The sequence below is a fragment of the Rutilus rutilus genome, assembly GCF_951802725.1.
Source record: "Rutilus rutilus genome assembly, chromosome: 22".
NCBI lineage: Eukaryota > Metazoa > Chordata > Actinopteri > Cypriniformes > Leuciscidae > Rutilus > Rutilus rutilus.
The window spans coordinates 27,586,673-27,598,022 of record NC_140227.1 but is presented as its reverse complement, the minus strand read 5'-3'; the positions used below and the strand labels follow the sequence as shown (position 1 = coordinate 27,598,022).

Here is an 11,350-nt window from a genome sequence, read left to right as displayed (position 1 = left end):
TATTATTGTCACATACAAGCCTCCAAATGTCAGTTCAACTGCATATTTATTGCAGTTTTCAGACTTAATAAAATCGGTCAAAACTAATGAGCTTGTTATTCTTGGTGACATAAATTTAAATTGGATTGATAATTCATCTAAACTTCTGAAAACAACTGCCATAAAATATGGTCTTCATCAATTAATTAAAGATCCCACCAGATTTGGTAAAACACGAAATTCTATTTTGGACCTTATTTTCACTAATCAACCCTCCAAGTATGGCATATCAGGAGTGATAAACACAGCGGTTTCAGATCATTCACTCATATATGTCATTAGGAAATGTTTTAAACAGCCAAAATGTCATAAAAATAATTACATTAAAAAAGTCCCAAATTCAAAATTGTCTCAGTTTAATGCTGAATTTGCTGATACTGATTGGACCAACGAGATGTTTCTGCAAAATCCCGATCATGTTCTGTCAAATTTCCATAGGAGAGTGGAGACAATACGTCAAAAATATACAACTACCTGTAAAATACATATTAGACAAAATACAGTACCTTGGGTAACTTCTGATATTTTACAGCTCCTAAAAAAGAAGGCATCTTCCTTGAAAGCCTACAGATTATTAAAAACACCTGAAGCTAAGCTTATTTTCACTCAGTTCAGAAATAAGTGTAAATTTGAATTATACAAAGCAAAACAGTCTTACTATGAAAATCAAATTAATCGAACAGTTTCCAACCCAAGAACATTATGGCGAACATTGAAATCTATAACTGGTGAAAATAAAATTACAAATAATAATAGTTTACAAATATCCATAAACGGTACTCTTCTTACTGATCATGATAGAATTGCTAATTCTTTTAATGAGTATTTTATTGCATCCGTACAAGAATTATCTTCTAAATTTACTATTCCTCTGTTTCTCACATCAGTACCAGCATTATCTCAGCAATTCTCTTTTTCTGAAATTGTACAAAATGATATAACTAATATTTTGTGTTCTCTGAATGCTTCTCATGCTTGTGATACAAATAATTTAAACATGACTTTTCTTAAATCTCATGCCAGTACTCTTATACCACTCTTTCATCATTTAGTTAATTTGTGTATTAGACAATCAGTATTTCCTGCCTTGTGGAAAACGGCCCAGATCACTCCGATGTTTAAGTCTGATGATCCAACTAATATTTCCAACTACCGTCCAATTGCAATTCTCCCAACCATTTCCAAGTTGCTTGAAAAAATATTATATAATCAATTAATTAACCACCTTGAAAATAATAACCTGCTCAGTGATTGCCAGCATGGCTTTCGACCCTTGCGGTCAACTATGTCGGCTTTGCTGATTCTCACTGAGCAAATACGTGCGTCTCTAAACAAAGGTCAGATTACTGGAGTTATATATATAGATTTTCAGAAAGCTTTTGATACAGTCAATCATCAAATTCTGTTAAACAAACTTCTTTCTTTTCATTTGTCATCTTCCGCAATAGATATGTTTGCATCATATTTAAGTGACAGATCTCAGACTGTAAGAATCGGCACAGTAACATCACAGCCACGAGTGTGTTCTATGGGAGTTCCACAGGGCAGTATTTTAGGTCCTTTACTTTTCCTTATGTATATTAATGATCTTCCTTGTGTTTTGAATTTTTCTAGTTCTTTGCTATATGCTGATGACACTGTTATTTTTCTTTCTGGTTCTAATATCGACACAATCAATTACAAACTTAACATAGATCTGCAGCATTTACATAACTGGCTGCAAGATAATCATTTAACACTTAATGTCAAGAAAACACAATGCATGTATTTTTACTCATCTAGGAGACAGCTATCCATATCTAATTCTATTATTTTTTCTAATCAAACGCTTTCAATTGTATCAGCATATAAGTATTTGGGAGTCTATCTTGATTCACATCTTACTTATCAAGAACATGTTCAAACCCTAACCAGAAAGTTAAACCAAAAGTTATATGTTTATAGCAAAATTAGACCATATTTGTTGCTTTCTGTTTCAAAAACCTATCTTCATGCCATCATTCTGTCCACTTTGTCGTATTGTTTACCTGTTTGGTCACTAACAACAAATGAGATTATTGAACCAGTAATAAGACTTTATAATAGAGCTCATAAGATCCATGTCAGGCTTCCAGGCTGGACTCACCACTGTACTGCACTATCTTTGTGTAATGCCTTGACATTTCAGAACTATAAAATTAGCCATGGGATAAACCTGTTTTATCAAATCTCAAATGGACATACTGTAACTGCTCTAACCGAATTGGTTCCGAAACTTGGCTCAAGGTCTGAGCGCACTACGAGATCTTTTACAAATGGACTTTTGCCTTTACCGGCTTTTAGAAACTGTTATGGACAGAGATCTTTTTTTCATGTGCTCACTAAAACCTGGAATGAGATCCCACAGCACATCAGAACTATCACATCAAGAAGACTATTTAAAATAACATTTGCTCGCCATTTAACGGACAGGTATATATGTGACCATTGAGAGGGCTCTATAGCCCCTCCTGCTGCCCAATATCTTGGTTTGTGTGTCTGTTGTCGTCTCTAGCTGTCTAGTGTGTGAGCTTTGTTGTGTATGTGGTTTTTATGTTCTGCAGAGCAGGAACCTGCTGAAAATCAGTTTTATACTGAGCCAGGCCCGATTGTCCTTAATCTTTTCCTGTTTTAAAAATATAAATAAATAAATAAATAAATTCACTGTCCAGTGCAATGGAAACAAATGGACATTACAAAGTCTTATACTTTATTTATTTTGGAAAGTTAGAAAATGTCCACTTACTGCACATATTTCAGCCACCACTTTCTTGGGAACAGATACAAGTGTTAATATTTTTACATTAAAAGTTTATCAGTTTTCACTTTCACAAGTCAAAGCAATTCATCACTCAAGATTTAACAGTTGAAATGACTATACGGCCTTAATTTAATGCAGCAAAAAATATTTTACAGTGTAGGCTACTAAGATCTTTTCTTTTCTTTTCTCAGCCTTTTTCTTGGTTGCTTTTATAATCAGACAACCAATTATTTAACAGTGCCTTTTATAAAAGAGAATAACAAAAAATTACCATTATGTAGAATATTTTTGTACTTCACTTTTATTTGTTCCCATGTTCTAGTGTGGTGACTCTGACATTACAATGAACAAAGTAATTATGCAATTATTAAAATACAAAAATATAGGCTAATAAGTGATAAAAACATCTAACATGGCCACTTCTCACGGATTTAAATTGTCTGCTACTTTTTGCCAGCCCTCTCTCCTGGCTTTTGCAGACTTTGAGGTGTTCCCTGGCGTTTTAATTAAACATTAAAATTCCGGATAAACTTTGACTATTAGTTCTTGCTCTGCTGAGGAGAAAAACTGAGCGCGCTCTTTGGCCACGCCCACGCTGAGCAGCCAATAGCAGCGTTGCTGATCAATGTTTCTACTATCGATACATATCCCCTTTTAACCAGCGCATGAACGCGCAATTATCTCAGATGACTCAATCCAGCTATACTAATCATATCCGGAAAGTGTGTTCGAAGAACCGAGTTAGCCAGATCATGATTAGCACAATGATATCATCTTGGATGTCTCATTTGAACTCGGATGTTTTAAGCAACGTACGAAGAACGGGCCCCTGGTTCAGAATCATGCCGGATCAGGGCCAGCTCATTTTGTTGACAGTACACAAACACACTCGCTCGCTCTACATATCTAGAATTTCATGAATCTTCTCATTTACATGATCTTATGTCTTATGCCACTGATATTTTTTCTGTTTTTAACACAAAATGCTTAGGCAATAAAAAGTTGAATTACTGTACTTTTTTACACTAAAATACCACCTGATAATCTATTGTTAGCACTAACTCACAGCCACTACTTCACAGTAAACATGCATTCAAAGAAAAAATATTTGGACAGTAAATTTGACATATTCAAGGGCTTTACTTTTGATCCATTTTTTATTTATTAAGCATATTAAAACAAATTCACAAAAGAAACAATGCAAAACAGTGCCACTGTGCATTTTTGCACAAGTACTCAAAGTTTATATAAAACACTTAAGTCTCTACTTGCCGTTAACGGGATAGTTCACACAAAAATATAAATTCTGTCATTAATTACTCACTTTCATGTTGTTCCAAACTAGTAAGACTTTTATTCATCTTCTGAACACAAATTAATTGAGATCTTTTTAATGAAATCTGAGATTTCTTTCCCTCCATTGACAGCTACGCAACTACAAGTTAAACAGTAAAGATTTTTAGCTGAAAATGTGGTCCTTGATGATTCATATAATGCAAGTCAATAGCTACAGTCAGTTTGAGTCAAAAAAACATATTACAGGCAAAACAAAATTAATACCTGTGGCTCCGGACGATTCATTGATGTTGTATGAAGCAAAACAATTGGTCTGTCAAAGAAACTGAACATTATTTACAACATTATTACCTGTAATCCACAGCCTCTGCAAACAGTCCTGTGTCACGGCGGTCTTGTTTTGCATGTAATATGTTTGTTTTTTTACCAATCTTCTACTTTTCTTTCATTTTGTGGTAAAACTATTCTTATTTTTTCATCATTTATCAGGAGCTCACCAGAAGAAGCAGGAGCTTCAACCCAAAAAGTTCAGTTTAAGGCCAATGCTGCTGTTAATTTGAACATTGAAAGGTCAGTATGTTCAAGCTTTTTGTCCTTCTTTTGCTCAAACACAATGTTGTCGATGTGTCCTAGAAGTTCCTCAACATGTGCTGACAAGGCTGGATGAAAGCTCTTAGGTTGGGTTTCATGTGAGCCTTTCACAATTCCTTGAAACAACTCCTGAAAAAAATATTTAGTATAGCAAACAATATCTAGCCATTTTAAATTTTGTAAAGTCTTATATGTACCAGAATTTCAGTATCACTGACAAGAGAACAAATTCCTTTTTTTCCCACCTCCTCGAGTGTCCTATATTTTAAAAATCATCGATCTACTTGATTTATTAAACTTTTAAATTGATTTATATGAATGAGGACACACATTTTACACATACCTTTTATACTTCATATGCTGAACAGCATATGCTGCCATTGATGATGCGTGATATATTCTCAGATGCCACAGATCTTCTCCCTGTATCACTTCGTTTTTCATAGAGGTCCATTTGTCCCTCACCTCCATTTCTGCCATCTAATGCAATAAACATATTACATAAACAATAAAAGTTGTTAAAGTAATGTAGATAAAAATTAAATAAATAAATAATAGCATTTATTTAACTTACTGTACAAACCAAAACCCCACAGTTGTTAAGAGTCAGCCAGCCTCCACTGTTCTGGGTACTCCACAGTCCATTGTCCCAAGTATTTTCAGAAATTGACTTGTAGTTGTCAGTGGGGTCGTAAACTCGAAAACGATTCAGCAAACCATCCAAGACTTTTACAAAATAAACAGAAACTGCTTTAACCAGAGTAACAACTGTTGAGTAAAAATGTATTTTTTTATCCACACATACCCACAAAATGAAGCGGTTTCCCTTTTCAGGGCTCTGTGCATCAACAATTCTTGGAATAAGGACCGTGTCACTTTGTCTAGACGTTGTTTAATGTTAAATCTTCTACTTTTCTTTCATTTTGTGGTAACATTTTCCAGGAGCTCATTTATCAGGAGGTCAGCTCCATTAGAAAGACCACAGCCGGGACCACTGGCAGCCCTGCGGCAAAGGTGGAGAAATGCAAAGGTAAAACAAGGGAGTTCAGCACTCATACCATGCACTAATTTATTTTAAATGCGTTTTATATGCGTGAGATTTATTTTTTGTTATTCCAAAACGTCATTACATTTAAAGTTAAAAATATGGGAAATATAACGACATACAGTATTTTTTTTTAAACAAACAAACAAAAAATACAAAATAAAACATAAACTAGATGTACCGCATGGCAGTACAAAATATGACCGCCGCTCAGGCCTGCACTGGCTTTCCACAAAAATAAATGACGTGGAGCAATTTGGCTGTATTGCGTGTTTGTGTATATACCTAAAAAAAGTAGTAGTATGTGCATGTCTGTCTGTGTGTATGTGTGTGTGTCTGTGCGTGTATGTATGCGTGCGTACATGTGTGTGTGTGCGTGTGTGTGTTTGTGCGTGTGGATTTGTATGTGTGTGTATGGGTGTGTGTGGATTAGGGATGGCTCGATACCACAATTTTGGTTTCGGTACGGTACCAGAACCTAATACCTCGGTATCGATACTAAATCGATACCACAGGTGACAAATAACCAGCCTCAAAATTTAAGTGAATTGAAACAGTTTTATTAAAAAACACTGCTTGAAACTCTGCTGCACCGAATGTGCAAACAAAAAGTTATCAAAATGTTAAAAAAAAAATTTTAATAAATAAAAAACAGTCAGGGAACTTACAGTAGGTTAAATTTTGATTTAAAAAAAAAAAGAAAAAAAAAGAAAAGGACACCTGAAATGATACAATTAAAATAGGTTAATATCTATTATCTATAATAATTGATTAATATAGAATAATAATAGAATAATGAAATGAAATGTAAGCCATTAGCTGTCATGCATCAACAGAATTATCAACATTTATAGCATTTATTCATCTTGGTTTGATTACTGTTTGGTTTGGGTTCATATTAGTTTAATGCATAAAGTAATGTTAACATGCTAAACATGTATTAGTATATTTAAATAATAATTACGGATTGATCTATTCTAGATTAATAAATGCTATAATACTGTCAGGTCAGGTTACCTAATGAATGTTGACAAATGTAGCTTAAATGTAAAGTGTTACTCTAACATTCATATTAGTAATATCCATATTACTACTATTACTCTCTCTCAGCTGATTCCTCAGTCGGTCGCCACAGCAGCAGTGATAGATATGCCTTTCATTTTACTATCACCAATACTAAAATTAATATCACTTATCTCTTTATTCATTCAAATTCAATTAATATATGATTGTTTGAAAGGGCAAAAAAAATTATGAGAACTAAACTTCATTGGTTCTAGCGTGTCATGAAAGCACATTTGAGCTTTCGTGTTTACCGTGTCATATTTAATTGATAAGCTCTATGTGCGCTGTGAATAAAAGTCTAAATTAAATCAGTTGAATGATGGACTCACGTGTCGATCTCTGAATTCTTTGAACAAGTCAGGATGATCAAGTGACAAGTGGTCAACGTTAGCCAGATTTGATGTGTTGCCTCCCGTGGCAAATTTAAAGCAGCGTTTGTAGAGTGGTGCATTGAGGTCTGTTGCTTCACCTTTCTCATTACTTTTGTAGGCAAAGTAATGCCATATTTCACTCCTATTGCTCTCTTTATTTATTAATTTCGGGCGTGTAGAATGAGCTTCATCTGTTTGATCCATTGTGTTCCTCCGTTGTCACCGTTTGCCGGTTTTGCGTGACCCGCGTCAGTTTGGGTAGCGCACTGCCGCCTAGCGGTGAACTTCGAAACAGCAGCGCATCAAATACCGAAGTGAGCAAAATTATGATATTGTACCGTTTGAAATATAATATATACCGGTATTTTTGCAGTACCGGTATACCGCGCATCCCTAGTGTGGATGTCAGTGTGTGTGCATGCTTGCGTTTGTTTGTATTCCTGCATGTGTGTGTGTGTGACAGTATCATCCTAAACCAGCAACCCTTTCGCTCAACAGCACCATCTACAGGTCGATGAGTGTGTACAGTCACTAAATGTGCACATAAATGAATTTATTTTATACCCCCCCATGGATGAAATTCTACAAAACTTAGCATACCCCCAGAGGATGTCAAGTTAATCATACACATGAAATATGGTGCAGTTCTGAACATCTCAACTGAAGATAAAGCAGAATAATATTGCATTTTCATTTTTTATGGGAGGGGCGCAAATCACAAATGAGTGATTATGGGCTAGGTTGATGTGGGCCCTTAAGACCAACATACCATAAAAATGTCTTCATCCTCGGTGCCACGGTTCAGGTAGTTATTTAGGAAAAACTGCATTTTTTGGGTTTGGGGGGGCCCAGCGCGGGGGGTGAGTGGCCCCCGGGGACCAAACGAAATTTTTCCGTAAAAGTCTAGTGGGGCTACATGCCCACCAAATTTCATGTTCCCCGGTGTTTCGGTGTCCCTGGTATCGTTGACGAAAAAATTCAGTAGATGACGAAAAAAAAAAAAACAACTTTGACAATCCCTATATGACCGCTTTCGCTAGCTACGCTAGTGGCGGTCATAATAATGGATAAGTGATCTGAAAGCGCCATCATAGGCACCAAATTAGGGCCGCAACGACGCGTCGACGTCATCGATTACGTCGCCTCTGAAAATACGTCGACACGCATGAAATGCGTCGACGCGTCACATTAATTATTTACGTTTAAATATCAAGTAATGGCGGCTTCTGCTTCATGGTGAAAATGACAGACCACGATCATCCAAAGTATGGGAATACTTTAAACTACGCTTTTTAAAAGTTGTGTATGCACATGTAGACTGGAGACCTGCACTCCCGCAGGACCCAACGCAACAGAGTGCGGCGCGGAAATATGGATCTGATGGCCGAGTGCGGGCGCGGGCGGTAATGCACCCGTGTGTGTGTGTGTGCTGGTTGCGGGAGAATAAAACGATTCGCGAAACTCCCGCAAAATAGAATTATCTATAAATGTAACATCTATAAACAAATAAATTGTCATTCATCTGTTGCACAAAAGCAAAAGCAACAATAACAAACAAAATAGAAACGATTTACAGGCCAGAGTCTCTATCTATTTATAACATGTTTGCAGCGTTGATCAATGTAGCCAATCACAGACAGATGTGTTGGTTTCTTGAACGCAAATCAGATGCATTTATAGAACCCCCTCACCGCTCAAAATTGACTTTTTGTTCAGTGCTGAATTCTGCATACTGGCAAATCTTCTGATTATAGCAAACAAAGTGTAGATATTATGAAAGATTAATTGTGCAGCCAGTTTCATTTATAACAGAGATTTGTGAGATCGTGATGAACTGAGATGTCAGCTTTTTAGAAATCATTAAGGGAGAAATCCGTCCCGCGCAGGTCTCTAATGTAGACTTTAAAAACAAACGACTAACGTTATATTTACATTAACAGTAGCCTAGGCTGCAATCTAGTGTATGTGAACCTTTTTGCAGATAAACACAAGTGCATTTTCGGACAAGTTAATTGAGTAAATCATACTCCCACTAAAGTAATTAATAACAGACTATATTAAACACGTTTCCTAAATAGGCCTGTGACTGTATCTTACATTTTATGAAACAGTACCATTAGTTAAAAATAAAGCTTAAAATGCTTCCTGTTCGCATATTTCATAATAAAATGAAAGGCTACCCTTTCTGAAATAATTTTTTTTTTTGTCATCATTCATAGATTTCATGTTAAAATAATATTCAGATGCACTACCCTCTTCAAAATACAGCTGATATATTGTTGTACTTATTTATTGTAAAGTTTGCCAATGGATAAATCAGCTAATCCCAAAAATAATCATTAGATTAATCAGAAAAATAATCGTTAGATTAGTCGACTAATCGAAGAAATAATCGACAGATTAATCGACAACAAATATAATCGTTAGATGCAGCTCTACACCAAATGACAATGTATACTTGTTTGTTGATTTTGCAGAAGTGGGCCATTTGTATTCTTTGCATGCTGGTGCTGTTTGGAGTCATCCTCCTCATTTTGTTTAGTGAGTATCACAGTATTTACATGCTCTTTCACTCCAGAGGGTTGTTCCATAAAACAAGATTAGAATACAAGCTTATTTTGGTTAGTCAAGACTTATTGTCGGTGGATTCTGTTTCATAAAGCAAACTTAAAATAGTTCAAACTCAGTTACCCTGGCAACTTATGCTGGGAAACTAGCCTGGTCCAGGGCAGGCTAACTGTCAGGCTAAGCCTCAGCTGTTACACAGATCCTCTAACACTGACCGACAAGAACACAATGATATTACCACTGACACTCTCTCATACCATTATTGGACTTTATTAACCATTATGAGTCCAAAAATAAATACACAGTATACAGAAAGTCAACTTAAATAAGGCTACAATGATAAATTAGACAATATATCTATCTATATAGATAGATAAATACAATATATATACTACAGGTTTTCTTTTTTTACTGGCTGAATGTTTTGTGCCCAAGATTTAATTAGATTGTTTTAAAGATTTATGAATACAATTCTCTCTGGTTTTGTTTGGCAGCTGTAGTACATGTTTATGATTATTAGAAGAACATTAGAACACAATCTAAAAAAAGCTTTTAAAGCAGAAGTTAAAATCACAAAATTAAAAATAAATAATTACAAAAGCACAGTATAAATGTTAGCTGGTAAGATGAATCTGAGCTTAGTAATTGACAGTATATTAGCCTACATTTTATTTACCCCATTACAATAGTCCCTTTACAGTTATTGCTATCATAAAAATACACTTGTAGGTTTAAAATTCTAAATAAGGCACATCTAATGTCCAAATAACAAATATTTTAGCATATATATATATATATATATATATATATATATATATATATTATGTACTTTATTGTGGCTTTCAATTCAAACACATTTAACACAATTATACAAATGGACAGTTCCTTTAAAAACATCATATTTTCCCCCAATAAATATTCATTTATTATTTATTTTTCCTTCTACTTTTTTTTCTTTTGTGATAATACCCACCAACACATAGCCTAAAAAACACATGATTAGAGCAATAACCAAAAAGTACATAGTTAGACACTTTTAGATATGATTTAAGGGTGAAAAGACAAAAAACAATAAATAAATATTAATAAAAATTTAACATTCACATATTTATATCAAACTCTTATAATGACACACAATTCCTAATAGTTATTCAAGTAATATTATTTGAATATCAAATATTCAATATTAAATAAGTCAATAAATAAAATAACAAATAACTAGAAATAAAAGTGAGGGAGGGTTGTATAAAAATGTAGTTAATGTAGGCTAATATATATTCCTTTATTTTATGGAATATTCTTTGATTTTAGAGTTGCACATATCTTTTCAAAATTTGCTCTAAATTTCATGTTATCCTCTCCATAATGTACTTTAGAAACTAAATCTACTCATTTAAAACTGGGGATTCTTGCTTTCTCCAAAAAAGTATTGCATTAAAAGCTGTAATTCTTGTAAAACTATATTTTGTATCTTTATATATTTAGTTTCTTAAAATAAACTTCCCTGAATTAGGCTACTTCTGTTCACTGAAGTACTTCTGTTCGCTAGAAGTTCACTGCAACTTATCCAAAGATAAATTATTATAATTAGAAGAT

General features: G+C 34.4%; 1 long non-coding RNA gene across 1 annotated transcript; it reads right to left on the bottom strand.

Annotated features, from left to right (window-relative positions):
* Positions 1-3,839: 3,839 nt before the first annotated feature.
* Positions 3,840-5,719, bottom strand: LOC311282013. Its single transcript, XR_014625871.1, has 4 exons — positions 5,511-5,719; positions 5,280-5,431; positions 5,049-5,185; positions 3,840-4,834 (listed from the first exon to the last, which is right to left on the bottom strand). It is a non-coding gene; the product is annotated as an uncharacterized lncRNA (long non-coding RNA).
* Between the last annotated feature and the right edge of the window lie 5,631 nt (positions 5,720-11,350).